This window comes from Sardina pilchardus, chromosome 18, assembly GCF_963854185.1.
Source record: "Sardina pilchardus chromosome 18, fSarPil1.1, whole genome shotgun sequence".
Classification (NCBI taxonomy): Eukaryota; Metazoa; Chordata; class Actinopteri; order Clupeiformes; family Clupeidae; genus Sardina; species Sardina pilchardus.
The window spans coordinates 6485304-6496551 of record NC_085011.1 but is presented as its reverse complement, the minus strand read 5'-3'; positions in this window follow the sequence as shown (position 1 = coordinate 6496551).

Genomic DNA, 11248 nt, shown 5'->3' with positions numbered 1-11248 from the left:
GGCAACTAAGGGTTTGCTGTGTCAATGGGGATGAGCATGTGTATCCTGTGGCAGAGATTTGCCTTGAGGTCAGAGGTCAGGGCTATTGGCTAACTGCTGGTGTAGTGAAGGGGTTAAGCTATCCTGTAGTGTTGGGGCAAGATGTGCTGATACTACCTGAGCTGGTGCAATCCTCAACGCCAGTTAGCATGGTGGTAACACGGTCCCAAGCAAATGCTAAGGCAGAGCAGAACCCAGAGATCACCACACTATTAGACATGCCATATAGCCAGGCTGAGATTAGCCCCCCTGAGTGTGTCAAAACCCATAAGAGTCGCAAGCAGAGACGAAGAGAGAAACTGCAGGGCACAGTGCAGAAGATGGGAGAGCAGGGGCCAGTTCCAGAGGTTACAGGGGATGACTGGTGGGAGCTTCCCAGTAACTTTGGTGACCTGCAGAGAGAGGATGAGTCATTAACAGAGCCTTTCAGTAAAGTGACTGAGGTGGAGGGCCAGAAGACAGGTGTAGCCACAGCCTTATCTGGGGAGCACTATGTTATCCAGGAGGGCCTATTGTACCACCAACCTGAAGGGGGCAGTGTCGAGCAGTTGGTAGTCCCAAAGTGTCTGCGAGACAAAGTGCTGGCCTTAGGTCATGATATTCCCTGGGCAGGACACCTAGGCAATGTCAAAACTCTGGAGAGAATAGCTGGGCGGTTCTATTGGCCAGGGCTATACAGTGAGGTCCAAAGATACTGTAAATCCTGTCCCACCTGTCAGCTAACTAGCAGCCATAAGGTTAAGCCTTCCCCTTTGCAGTCCCTTCCCATTATTGGTATTCCATTCAGCAGAATAGCGATGGACATAGTGGGGCCCTTGGAGAGAACACAGTCAGGTCACCGATTCATCCTGGTTGTGTGTGATTATGCTACCCGATACCCCGAAGCATTCCCCTTGCGTAAGATCACAGCTGGGGCGATTGCCCGTGTCTTGCTTCAGTTGATCTCTAGAGTAGGCATACCAGATGAGATCATCACAGACCAGGGCACCGCATTCCTATCCAAAACACTCAAGCAGGTGTACAGTTTACTGGGGATAAGGGGAATAAGGACAACTCCCTACCACCCTCAGACTGATGGGTTGGTGGAGAGGTATAACAGGACTTTAAAAAGTATGCTGAGGAAGTTTGTTGCAGCTAATGGCAAAGACTGGGACCAATGGCTGCCATACCTCCTCTTCGCCTACAGGGAGGTGCCCCAAGCCTCTACCGGGTTCTCGCCCTTTGAACTGTTGTACGGGCGACAGGTGAGGGGCCCTCTGGATCTATTGAGGGAGGCCTGGGTGAGGCCAAGGCCTGCCGAGACCAACAGCTTGCTCGCGTATGTCCTCAGAATGCGGGACAAAATGGAGGAGATGGCAAGTCTGGTGGAGGAGAACATGCAGCAGGCCCAGCAGACCCAAGCTCGCTGGTATGACCAGGCAGCAAGGCAGAGGACCTTCCAGCCAGGACAACAAGTTCTTTTGCTTTTACCCACGTCCGAGAACAAGCTTCTGGCCCGATGGCAGGGGCCCTATCGGATTACACGTCAGCTGGGGCCGGTGACTTACGAGTTGGAGATGCCAGAGAGGCGGAAGACCAAGCAAGTCTTCCACATCAACCTCCTCAAGGAGTGGCATGAACGGGCGTTGCCGCTCAGCCACCAGCTGATGGTGCAAGCGGTAATGGAGGAGGAGGATACTCCGGAGCAGTTTTTTCCTTCAGGTCTCCCCGCCACCGAGTTGGACTTCTCACACCTGACTGCTGAGCAGGTGCAGGAATTGCAGGCAATCATGCCTGAGGGCCTGTTCTCAGAGCAGCCAGGGTGTACCTCGGTGGTGGAGCATGACATCCCCTTGAAAGACTCCCGGCCGGTGAGACAGAGGATGTACAGAATCCCTGAGCGCTTGTTGCCTGCACTCCAGGAGGAGTTGGAGGTGATGAAGCAGCTTGGGGTCATTGAGCGTTCCTACAGTGGGTGGAGCAGCCCTGTTGTCTTAGTGCCTAAGAAAGACGGGAGCATTCGATTCTGCATTGACTTCAGGCAGGTCAATGCTCAGTCCAATTTTGACGCCTACCCAATGCCAAGGCTGGATGACCTCATAGAGCGTCTGGGAAGGGCGCACTTCATCACCACTTTGGACCTTTGTAAGGGGTATTGGCAGGTTCCTTTGGCTGAGGGAGCTAGGCCATATACTGCCTTCCGTACTCCACAAGGATTGTACCAGTTCACTGTTATGCCATTTGGCCTGCAGGGGGCGCCCGCCACCTTTCAAAGACTAATGGACCGGGTCTTGGAAGGCACAGGTGCCTTTGCAGCGGCCTATTTGGACGACATAGTTGTTTATAGCGCCACCTGGCAGGAACACCTGGAACATTTAGCCGAGGTGCTGCAGCGCATTCACCATGCAGGGCTGACGATCCAGCCAAAGAAATGTGCCTTGGCCCAGCAGGAGGTCAGGTATCTGGGACATATTCTCGGAGGTGGGGTGATAAGGCCTCAGAAGGATAAAGTTGAAGCTGTCCGGGACTGCCCGAGACCCCAGACCAAAAAGGACATACGGTCTTTCTTGGGGCTTGCAGGGTGGTACCGGAGATTCATCCCGAACTTTGCAACCCGAGCAGCACCTCTCACTGATCTGACCCGGAAGTCGGGTGCTGCACAGATCCAGTGGGGGGAGGTGCATGAGCGGGCTTTCCAGGACTTAAAAGAGACACTGTTAAGTGAACCTGTGCTGCAGAGTCCGGACTTTCAGAGACAGTTTACGGTTCAGACCGATGCCTCTGGAGTTGGACTGGGGGCAGTGCTTCTCCAGGGGGATGCGGAGCAGCAAAAGCCGGTGGCTTACATAAGCCGTAAGCTCTTTCCACGGGAGACCAGGTACTCTGTGGTGGAGCTGGAGTGCCTGGCAGTGAAATGGGCCTTGGACACTTTCAAATATTACCTTTTGGGTAGAGACTTTGTACTTGAAACTGACCATAGGGCATTGCAGTGGTTGGGAAAAATGAAAGACTCAAATGCACGCATAACCCGCTGGTATTTGTCCATGCAGCCATTCAGGTTTCAGGTTCAGTACAGGGCAGGGAAGCAGAACCCTGTCGCTGACTTCCTGTCTCGTCACCCTAGTGACAAGCCTTCCGAGGGGGGAGGAAATGTGAAAAGCGGAGATTCCGTTTTCACGGGTTCTGCCATTCATGAGCGCTAACTCCATACACGCAGCTCCCACATAGCATTTACACTGATAAACTACAGTTCCCGACATGCCTCACATTCACAGACCCGCGGCGTTTCAAAGCCTACCGTGCTAGCGACCGCTAGCAACCTCTCCGTTTAAAACATCCACAATACATGTCATTTCAGTCTACTATATTTATTTATCAACATACCTAGCGAACAGTGAGGTACCCACTGATTCAGCTCCATTTTCCATCCCGTAGTAACAATATAATCACTTTCCAAACATACACGACACTCACGCATTTTGTCTGCCGGCGTTCTGTTTGTGTGCACCCGAATTCTGGTCCCCAGGGGAAACACGAACCACGTTGGGGCTAGTTCCTTATTCCCTGTCCCGGGACAGTGGAAAGTGTGTGGTTTAGTGTGGGGGTGATGAGTCGTCGTGTGTTGAGCTAGTTTGTTATTGTTTGTTCTGATTGTTGCATGTAATGTTCCTGTCTATATGTAAAGTATATGTATGGCCATTTATATCTTTTATATGGTGTAAGTTATGTGTTATGTTATGTATTATGTATGTATATGGGAAAGTACATTGTTACTGCATAGGTGTTACACCCTGTTGTGTAGTGGGCTCTACCAATTAGCTGGGGATTGGTAGGCCTATTTAAAGGTGAGACCTAGAGTGCTGTGCAGAATGGTCTGGGATGGCAAAGCACTGCGTCAGCTTGCTGTGAGGCTGTGTATTTAAAGTGAGTAGTGAGTTGTGAGTTATATTGCCTATGATGGCCGGTTTTGTTTTCGCTTTCTAAGTATTTTTGTTTGTTTATTATTGATTATCTCGCACCTGCGCACTGTAAATAAACCTGCACCTTTATCACGGAAACTACGGTATTTCTTGTCTGACTCCAAAAACTCTTCCAAAGTCCTCTGGACACGCCCATCCCTCTCTGTGAGTTAGGGGTTGCAAAGCCTCTCTCTCACAGCATATATTAAATAATACTATAGTACAAGCGACATGTAAACATAAGACACAACCTCCTGCTCAGTTTTTCTATGAAATCGTGAGAGATGAATTTTCAGTGCATTGATAGACTGGAAGGTCCAAATGCATGAGTGGTGTATGCATTGTCATGGGCTGACCCTTGAAAACTGACTGTGATTTAATCGATAATGGCAAAATACTGTAACTGAGCCTGTGTCTTGGAAAAGGCGTCACATAACCACATAGCCATCCCATTTTGGTATATAAAATCTAAAGTCTAAGGTGTCATCCCTTCCTTGATACAAAAACACCACTCAACTCTAGCCTTTGTGTATCCCTATGGAGAGATGCAAAGGGATACGGTTAGGCTAGGCTATTCTCATTGGAGAATAAATGCTTACAAAATGTTACTATAATAATATAGGCTACACAATGGCTACATTGTGACACTAGTAAATTGAGGACCAGTAAATTATCCCTTACCATGGCGTGATGGTGGTTCCTTGCACAGAACTGAAAATGTCACAGCGCCATCTGTCCCGCAGGAGAAATTATTATGATGACTATTATTTCACTTCAGCACGAAAGTCAGTCAGACAATCTCTTCATATCCCTCTCTAGGCATGCCTATCAGAGTCAGACGTTGACATTGACCATGCTTAGGCTATTGTCAGTAAGTTCGGAGCTGATTCTTGAGAATTTGCCTAAAACAGGTTTTAATTTTGAAAAAAAAAAAGTTAGTTAAATTACAAAATCTGAAGGTATGTCATTATAGACCAAGGTCTTAGCTGCTCAGCAATGTACCGGTGCAACCTCCCCTTTTTGTATTTTTTTCATAAAATAGGCATTTTTCCAGTACTTATACAACGATGTTTTAGGCCTAAATAGGAAAAGTATGCTTTTTTAATCCAACAACCATATTTTTGAATTAAAACAGACTATTACTTTAATAACTACACCACTGAAGAAACATATTGTAAGCATATTTATTTAAAACAAATAAAAAATGAATCTGACGGTGTGACACTAATCTGACGGTGTTGACAGTGGTTTCATTACAACATAAAATTCCATAATGAATACCACTCAAGTCTTGCTTGAAAACTTTATTTAACTATTTGGTCCAAAAAGCCTCCGTTGAGGACCATTTGGAGGCTTTTTTCACCACCGTTAAGCAGAAAACCTGACGGAGGGTGACATCTGACGGTGGTGACAAAAATCTACTCTTTCACATGATATGCATGAATTGTTCACATTATCCACCCTTTTTGCATCCTATTGCTGGCTACTTCAAACCTCTTCTTAAAAAGTATACATTTATCTTATAATCTAATCTAATATTTTGTATACAAAAGAGACGGTGTTGACATGTTATGGTTGTGACAGTAGCAGTGTCCAAAAATATGAACAACTTTAAGAGAAAATAGCAAACTAATGGGAGCTTGAGTGATCTTAAAGCATGCAGTACGGCTGAAGGTTTGAAAATGAGGTCCTCAAGAATGTAGTTGACCTTGTAGTTGCCTGATTTTAGTGCCTTTTATAAATATCTGACGGTGGTGACGAAAATGTGGGACACATTTTGAGCAGCCATGAAATAATAGTAAATATTGCTCAAAACGTACTGTTTGGAGTTTCTAATACATAATACAATGTACTCTTTCATGTGGTAAAGATAATGATTGCTTTTAGTGTTTTTAATCAAGTCAAAATGATTATCTCCTATTCGAGGACAACTGATTTTGTAGGGTATGGGCCAGCATATAATCTTTAAATTAATACAAAAATAAAATAAACCTTTCAAAGAACCTCACATTTGTGCAAAGGACCCCCTGATTATAACCTTGATTCTTTTTGTTCATGGAAATGGTATTAATTTCCAACAGAATCAGCACTTTTCTTAGTGAGACATGTTTTAGGCAAATTCTCAAGAATCAGTAAACATAAGACAGATGCTATCGCTGCAGGGTTACTCTTCAACTAGGCTATGCTACTCTTTGACATGGACATTTACCTACATAATATATTTTCCATTTTATTCCAAAAGCCTGTAATTTCCATCACAGAACAAAACGTGTTTTCAAGAAAGAAAAAAAATAAACATACGGTTCCAAATGTAATAGGCTAGTGATGCGCGGGTGGGCTTTTTTTAAAACCCGCCCCAACCCGACTCTTCAGGAGATCCAAACCGCCCCGCCCAATCCGCAAAAATATGTTCGAATTCTGACCCAAATCCGACCCGACCCGCGGAAAGGAAAAAACGCACCTAACGTCTTTCGTAGCCTAATTAGCCTAATTCTCCCACATGAGGACAACAGCGGGTTACAATAATCGGTCATTTTGACAATCTGCGCTCTTCCACACCATAATCTGCAGCCTAGACATAGCCAGTGTTAAATCTCATCTTCATGGACATAACAAAGTTTCCATTCATATTGCAACTTCATAGGCTAGCCTACTTTTGCGTTAAACACTGCCAAGCATTTAACAAGCACAGCTGTTTATTCGTGTATATGACAGAAGCAAGGTGTTCTCGCATTGTGCACAACCTTCGATATCCCAGATCATAGGCTCCATGTCCATAAAGTAGCAATGCGCGATTGACTTTTTTCAGTCAGTCACGCATGGCGCAATTGGGTGCTGAATTTAGGAGAAATTATGTTTGCGTTCGACCACACCTCCTGTGTAGCCTATTGCAGGCGCATCGCCACCTAATATGTCGGAAGTTAACAAGTGAGAGTTTACTTTTTTGACCCGACCCACCCGCAATATTTAGAAAAAACTACTAGGCCTACCCAAATCCGCCCGACCCGCGGGTAAACCCGCGGATATCCGCGGGTAACGGGCTGAACCGCGCATCACTATAATAGGCTATTTTAATAGGCTAAATGTTACACACATAGGCTATATCTGGCAAAAATATATATTTTTTTAATTTTCCAAAAATGCATGTTGTATTATTTTCATATGATTAACTTAAAATGTGTTGTGATGGAAAAGACAGCATATGGCGGAAAGTGTGGTGGAGATTACATAATGTGCAACAATGGCATTAACAGGGTAGGCTACACAACAATAACGATATTGAAAACTTACAGTTTTTCTCAATTGTTTACACACAATTTCTGGTACTTGAGACACAATTCCAGTAATATGTAGCTCATGCACCAACCTCCTGAACCGATTCTGCTGAACTATAAGCACAATTTCGGCTTTACACTCAAATTGCAGTTCTATAACACACTGTTTTCAAAACACTACACACAATTCTGTGCATTAGACACAATTTTCATGAAGAAAATCTCTTGTTTTCACAAAGAACACACTGCCATTCAAATTCTAAAGCTAACTGTCCTACCATGCACACTGACTCATCAGATGGGCAAACTCCTGTCACACAGTCTTACAATTAGCAATCAGAGCTTTAGTATTACAGTAGTAGTACAGGCAAAGGCAGAGCCAGAGGAGTGAGAGTAAGAGGAGGAGGATGGGGAGGCCAAGGACCGTAATCTCTGATGAGATCCGAGCCACTAGAACATTGCAGTGCTGCGTATCAATACAGTACAGTACCGGACAGTACAATACAGCTCAATGAGCACAGTAGTACAGTATTGCCTGTGGGCTGTTCTGTAGGACTGTAAAAATAAAGTATGTTTCAAGTATTTGGGGAAAGTAATCCTACTTTGTATTCCTACACAGTTTACAGTATTTTACTATTTGTTTGGCAGCCGAAAGATTACCAACACAAGGGCTTCTGTCTCCTGAACAGGAAACTGAAATCATGAGCATTGTCCTAGAAAAAACGGCATAACAATACGGAAAATACAAAGAAAAATAATAGAAAACAATGAGATATTTCAAAATATTGATAGGGTAAGCATATCAACTTACTGTATCAGCTTATCTACTGTTTGTAGTACTGTTTGTAGTGTAACATTGAACAAAAAAAGGCCCAAGTCATTATAATGAATGGAGAAGAAGTGTTTTCAATTCATCGCAGTGTTTTACACTGCGCACATCAGTGTTTAACTGGTCCTTGTAAATGTCTTGATATATGATGGCTTGTGTGTGTCTCTTGAGAACAAAAGAGCATTTTGAGGAGAAATTACATTGTTTTGAAGGTAAAGTGTCATTTTGCAGGAGAATTGTGGAGTTTTGCCCATTGTGTGTGTTGTTTTGGATTTGTGTGTAGAGTTCTGAGAATATGAGGCATGTTTTCAGAAAATGTGTGTTAACAATCGAGAAAAACTGTAATTGTAATCTCTTTCTCGAGAACGCCCTCTCTGCGTAGCCTAGATAATTTCATTTTAGTGCAATTTAACTTCTCAGAATTTAGGCCTAGCCTACTACAACGTCATCACCCAATGCAGCGGACTGTCACCTCGTGGCAATACATTGTAGCCTAATAGATATCTTTTAATGTCCATGCGTGCCTCTCATTTGGTATTTTATACATCCTCCCTTCCTTCCTCGGTCCTCGTCCTCACAGATTTAGATAAGGAATGATGGGGCGTCAACAACATAGTGCTAGATCACTGGGAACGAGCCTAGAGGACCGAGCATCGAGGATCGAGGAGAGTTTGAGAGCCACCCATAGAAAGCGCGAGTGGAGTGGCCACTTCAATGAGGGCAGCTATTGCGAACCATGTAGCCCATGGCAGCAAGGTGGAGAGATAAAGCACTAATAAATTGTTTAAAAGCGCGTGGACTGTGTGTGTCATGTGTTTGGCTGCGTCATGTATGAAACATTGCTTTGGTGTCCGAATTAACCTGTGCAGAAACAGTTGACAGACTGGAAGGCTAATGCTAAACCAAACAACTTTGACAAGATTTGGGAAAGATTCTTCAAAGATTGTAGTCTTTTGGGTAAAGCTTGAATGGCAGGCATTAGTTAGAAGACTACAATCGTTCAAAAATCTTTCCCAAATCTTCTCAAAGTTGTAAGTAGAAGCCTAGGCTAGGCACTCAACAGGCTGGCTAACCTAGCTGACAACTGAGACAACGAACTTTAGTTAACTCGTTAAAACATGCAGCTAGCTCACAAAAGGTCTCTTTCACATAGCCTACGCTTTAGCTAAGGTCTGCCCGCTGGAGGACGGTAAACAAATAAATTAAATAATGAAAGTGCGTTCTTACCGTTGCACATTTGAAGGCTGCTGATGATGGATCCTGATGTTGTTGTCGTCTACATCCGGGTGCGCAGCAGTCCTTGCAAACAACTAGTCGTTTGATGTCAACGTGTATTAATTTACATCCGCCAAAATCATACTAGTTCGTCCATCATTTCCGATTTTTAAAATTATTATTTGTTTTTGTGGGTTTGTGTTGGTTTGTGTCATGGTTTGTGTAGGTGAGTTGCAAGCATAGACCTAAAAGGGTTGCAAGCCGTGTTGAACTAGCACGTCATTATTACGTCAGACGTAATTTCAATCCACTCTTGAAAGAAATGAGTTTGGAGGTCAGTTCTACTCATATACTAAGAGCTACTCTACTCTAAATAATCAATAACTGGGAAACCAGTTGAGTGAACTTAAAACGTTTGTGGTTCCTGAACAATATGGCAGCTTTGAGTACAGCTCTGCAATTTTATTGAGTTTATAGCACTGTTGGGGAATACAGTGTAGGCCTACCATAACTCAGCCCAAGAACAGTCTTCCACCTGCTACTGACCCACACAACAAACATGATAAAAATTATAGTTTTATTTGTCAGATAAAAAAAAAACACTTAAAGCAACCCTTTCTTAGTAAAATGAGTTGATAGCATTAACATTTCTGACTGCGTCTATATGTACATTCTACATCCCGTGTTCCTCTTAGTAAATATATTAAAACCTCAGAAGGATCACACACACTCCTTATGTTCTTTTAGAATAAAACAACAATAGTCTAACAAAAGTCAAAAGCAACATTCAAATGTAATTACCCAAATGCCCTAAATATATGCCGATCTTTCTGTGAGTGCACAGGTGATGTGGATCTTATTGGACATTACATTCCTGATGCGATTCCACTCTGGACTGACTCCTCACATGGGGAAGAGCAGGTGGCCAGAGAAGGTGGTGTGATGTTGGTGAGAATAATCACGCACCCAACTGTTGGGCCACAACTTCACGTAGACCACATCTCCCACCTCCAGCAGCAGAGAGGCTCCGTTAGATCCTACTAAGTAGCCGCTTGTATGCTGACTGTAGGCAAGGACAACATGCTCTCCATTTTTATTAAGGGACACTGCTGTACGTGTAGATGCATGACCTTCACCCCATACAAACAAAACAAAGTTGTAAACCCCTCTGACTGGAGCTGTGAAAACACCTGTAATAGAGAAAGTTACAATGAGTGAGAGAAAGAGAGGGAGGAGAAAGATTGTTGATAACACGTTACATTACAGCATGTAGATGACAGGGTAATATGGTGTGATAAATAAGTAAAGAAATAAAAATGTATGATTCCCAGTTTAGGGCATTAGGCTACAGTGAGACATTTGCTCTCAAACTGTGCCATCACACTAGTATGCTTGGTTCAGGTCTACATTAGGGTTAGAACTATTCATGATTATATAGATATCATATTTTTAAAGGTGTGCCCAGCCCCAGAAGATACTTCCTTTAATAAATGGTAAAAAAAAAAAAAAACGCCTTCTCACAAAAGCATAGAATCACTGAGCTCTATGAAGAGAGTTGTACTTGTACAATGTACAACTCTGGGTTAAGGTCTTTGCTCAAGGGCACAATGGTGGAAGCCTGGAATTAAATGGAACCCAAACATTTGGAGTACCTCCAACTTAGTCAACAGAATGAGACAAAAGAACACCAAAATATAGTACACAGTAGAGGAAAAATACAACTAATCACTGTAATACCTGTGTTTGGGTTGTAGGCATTTCCTACATTAGTGAAGATGTGTCTGTAGACCAGGGGAGTTGCTACTGAAAAGGGTCCTGTATTTCCAACACCAGATGCAACCAGTGAGGCAGAGAAAGAAACCCTCCTCTCCTCTCTCTCTCTCCTCAGCTCCTCCACCTGACTCACAGTGAGGTTCAGAATCTTCAGATTCATGGAGTGAGCTGAGAACACA